General features: G+C 32.1%; 1 pseudogene; it reads left to right on the top strand.

Moving 5' to 3' along the window:
* Positions 1–5000, top strand: part of LOC137641230 (cation channel sperm-associated protein 1-like) — a 9214-nt pseudogene that overhangs the window by 2811 nt on the left and 1403 nt on the right.

Genomic DNA, 5000 nt, shown 5'->3' with positions numbered 1-5000 from the left:
CCTGAGGACACCGACCTCCTGCCGGAGGGCAGCCAGCAAGTCTCCGCCGTTGCCACGGTCGATCTCCAGACTGCAGCCACGGGTAAGATTTGCACAGAAATCAATTGAACTCTTGAATTAATGATTGTATAATTAATTGATTAAATGATAAATTAATAGAATACATACGACATGAGTTTAATAACATTCTTTTTGTAAATAGTCTCTCAGCATAGCAATGGAAAAGTACCTATAAGTAAGTGGACTATAAAAAAAATTAATTCCTTATGAATAAGAGATATATAAAACAATGATACTTTATATGAAATTTTATCGAAATATTAAAAAAACTAAAAATGAGAACCATCTCTAGTGACTCACCATTACTTTTGATATCAAAGCTCCTGGCTAAATACTACCAGGTTCCTTCGAGACATTTTTCGGCTTAAACGCAAGTGCATTATAGCTTTTTTGGAGGGTTTACAAAGCGCCTATTTCATATCCACATACTTCCATTCCTTCTCTGTTTGCTCGGTAATCTCTTCTATGATTTCGCTGTCAGATGGAGAAATACGCGAGCATAAGTTAATGAACTAAACGTGAAATGATATAAGATGGTCTATCTAGAGACAATTAAATGGGAATATTATCATCATAAAAAATCATATCAAGGAGGATTTAAAAATAAAATAACAACGTTTCATGATGAAATTCCGTTATACATAAGAATAAAAGTTTGTGTAGCAATTGAAGATTATGATGAGTTTTTTTCTGTAACAAATTGAGGAGATTTCTTTTATTTCACTCTGAAGAAGCCTCCATTTCATGACATGAACACCGAGGCTGAAATGTTTATCATTTGCCATCCCGTAAACACAAAAAACGAATGTTATCTGCGGTGACTATTCACTGATTCCTAAGGGCATCATCATTTGGAAGTAATTGGAGAGTGCAATTCAACCTTTTTATGCAAGATAAGAAAATAAACAATAAATGTATGCTATAATCAGGTAATGAAGAAAACTAGAAAGCATTCCTATGCAATTTCAGACCGAGATACAATTGCTCTTATTCGACGGGTATTACAGTCAGAATATCCTCAGTCAAATACTGCATAGTTCCCACACAAAAATACACCCCCGGATAAAAATATGTGAAATATAGATATTATATATAACTGCAATTGCATATCAGAGGTTATAATTGAAATCTATCACCGTGATTAAAATGCCTGAAATTAAATAAATGTAATTCGTACATACATCACAAAGTTACCATCAGATAAATGCCGGTATTTTAAAACGATAAAATCCCTGAAATTTTTAACCTTTTTTTGGTAAATAGCTTTAGCGATAGTACCTTTTTATTAAATATAATAACACTGTTGAATAGAATATATATCACGTTCAAAATTCTCCTAATAATACTCATGAAATGCAAGCTCTTTATAACAATGTTTCTACCTTAATCATGCGACATCCATTATCTATTATTCTCTTATAACATATCACAAAAGCTACAATGTGATCAATTGCTGGAATTACCGGTAAATAAAGGTAATATATATATATATATATATATATATATATATATATATATATATATATATATATAAATGTACACACACACATATATATATATATATATATATATATATATATATATACGTATATATAATATATATAAATTATGATATATATATATATATATATATATATATATATATATATATATATATATATATATATATATATATATATATATATATATATATATATATATATATATATATATATATATATATATATATATATATATATTTTATATATATACACACTCACACACACACACACACACACACATATATATATATATATATATATATATATATATATATATATATATATATATATAATTATATATATATATATAAAACATCAGACTTTTGATTAAAATTTAACAAGGTCTGCTTGAACATTGCATTTGGATAATTTTCAAATAAATCCTCATTAAATGTCCCTCGATGAGCAGCTACTTTAGACATTATCACTCACATGAATTTTTCTCTGACATCTTTCAGTAGCTTGAGCCAAACGCTGAACCAAGTTCTCATTTTCTGGTGTAAAAGTGAAATTTCCGAACGTTAAATACCTGAATAACAGGAATTCTATTTTACAAGTAACAGATATTAACTTGATATAGGATTATCTTTACCAAATGCTAGAAAATATGCTCAACCGATACCCATTTCAGTCGGGCATGTGGACGACCGTCCACCAGCAACTGCTAATAGGCACAGGAATGTCACATTATACCTAAATAGAATTTATATCAAACAAATTGCTGGGAAAACCATACAAATAAAAGATGTTTAAACCAAATGATTTAATCTTAGATACAACGTAGTTTTTCGTTTTACGAAAACAAAAGAAATATCCTGATGAATTTTCCTTTTTTTATTTAGGTTTGAAATCTACTAATTACGTTTTTAACAAAAACTATGCTCATAACATAATCAACTAGTCAATTTCACTTCTATTTAGGCCACTGAATCAAACTTTTCTTATTTTCATTTATGTTATCATTAAACACATTGTTCATAGGCTATTGTTTACAATGATCCAAAACATTATAGAAAATACAAGTAAAATGTTAAAAAAATGCAAGACATAATAATACAAAACATTTAAATCACGGTACCAAATCAACCAGGTCCCAAACTGTCTTAAAAAAGAAGCAAGAAAGCAATAATATCAGATAGCACAAACTAGAACGCGAACAAACGAACGACTGCACAGGCGAGCAATTTGCTTGATTGGCCTCTTGCGTTACCTGGAACACATCGGCATCGAAGCCTTAAAGATTTGATTACCTGCCTTAAAATCCCCCGCTGAAATAACAGAACTGAAGTTGTCGGAATCTTTGTATCCATAATTACATTACAGAAGATCGACAAGACCAGAGAAAACCTGTTGCACAGCCATAATCCAATCAGACTCGAGATAACGATTTTTTTTTCCAGGGTATGATAAAGGGGGTAAAAAGGCACACAAAGGTCATAAGGGCTACAAAGGAAGTCATCACGAAAAGAAGGGCTACAAAGGGCACAAGGGCCACAAGGCTGAGAAGGGCCATAAGGGAAATCACTACGGCGACCATGGAAAAGCTCACAAGAAGGTTGGTGACGACATATAGATTGTTTACTGTCAGAGAGAGAGAGAGAGAGAGAGAGAGAGAGAGAGAGAGAGAGAGAGAGAGAGAGAGAGAGAGAGAGAGAGAGAGAGAGAGAGAGAGAGGTGGGGACTGTACACTTATGAAACCTTTGATAAGAACAGTAAATGAATTTCTACATCAGAACTGAATCCTTCCTCGTCCTTCCACAGGGATACCACGACAAAGGAGGCAAGAAATATAAAGGTCACCACCACAAGGCCAAGTACTACGGTGACGAGCACAAGGGCAAGAAGGGCAAGAAAGGTCACAAGTACGGCGATAAAGGTCACCACAAGAAAGGTCACAAGAAGAAGGTAAGAGTATTCAGGTTTTTTTACACAGGTAACGCGATCATGCTTTGCCTACTACTACTACTACTACTAATAATAATAATGATAATAATAATAATAATTCAAAGAACAAGGAACCTACGGGGAAAGAAGGATTTCCAGTCTTAATAACATCTTTCGCAAATTCATAAGACATGATATGATTGTTATGACATTACAGTGTTTACCCCCACCCCCACCACCACATACTGTCACAGACACAAGTTTCAATGTGGAAATTAAGTCATATTCTTTGTACTGATGCAATAACTTGATTTTGATGATCTTAGATCATCTTTCAAGTCACACAGTAGCTAAGATTATCACAAACTTGATTTAGCACATAATATAAGATATAGCATCTTTACACTCTTTCTAATTCAACACTGAAGCAAATGAAACATTTCATAAAGTAACTGATGGGATCCCTTAGTTTATTTAGCCGAATAAGAGTACTGGAAGTGTCGTATGTAGGCACATTTGTACAAACAAGTCGATCTTTCTTTTTCCTGTCGAAAACGAACGAGGTGAGAAATCACTATAGACGAAGTAGTTCCAGTTGAATTTTACAGTCACCCTTCAGTCTTCTCACTTTCTAACACCAACCCACATATTTTCGTCTAGTCATTCCAATACTGTAACTTTGGCGATACTCTTAGACAAGTGGAATTAAGTAACCGTAAATAATCTGCCCTAGTTACTGCACAGAAGTTAAGCTGACATTCAATTTAATTCCACTACAGAACCTTTTAACAAATGTGAAAAAGATTCACACAAATAATAAAGAAAATTAAGATCCAATGAAGAAGACAAGACTCTAAAAAAACTCTTTCCATGCATTAAGTTTAGTTAATAAATTAATTGCTAAATCTTTACATAAGAAAATATATATACTGAACCAGCATCTTTAGCTTTTCACCTTCCTTGAATAAGCATATGTTATTAAGTAGAGCGATGGGGTATTAAAATATATAAACAAGTAATGAAATGTACAATCAAGTATTCAAATATAAACACAATTAATGAAATATATATATAGTACACAAGAGCGTTCAGATAAAGGATACCTCTACAGGCTTGACCAATCTCTCCAATTTAGAAAGGTCCCATTTTCCTCAATGGGTATATTCTTATATATTAAAAAATGAAATCCTTGTTGCCAGTAACCAAGCTCAATTAGTCACATTTTAGTAAAAATTCGTACATAGCATTTTGCATAATCTTTCTAACAAACAGACTTAATCGCAAATCCAAGATAATAAAATAATTTCCCTGTCAGAAGTTATAAAGTGCTTTTATCGAGGTATTATAAATGTCCTTCTTATCACACAGCATAAAACATTTGAACGCAGTATAAAATAATGGTATGTTGACACTCTTTTACATATATCAACTATATTCATATAAAAAATACAGTCCTACCATATAGCTTCGAGAGAGAGAGAGAGAGAGAGAGAGAGAGAGAGAGAGAGAGAGAGA

This window comes from Palaemon carinicauda, chromosome 5 (assembly GCF_036898095.1).
Source record: "Palaemon carinicauda isolate YSFRI2023 chromosome 5, ASM3689809v2, whole genome shotgun sequence".
Lineage (NCBI taxonomy): Eukaryota > Metazoa > Arthropoda > Malacostraca > Decapoda > Palaemonidae > Palaemon > Palaemon carinicauda.
Note: the sequence above shows the minus strand (reverse complement) of the source record. Positions and strands in the feature narration are given on the sequence as shown.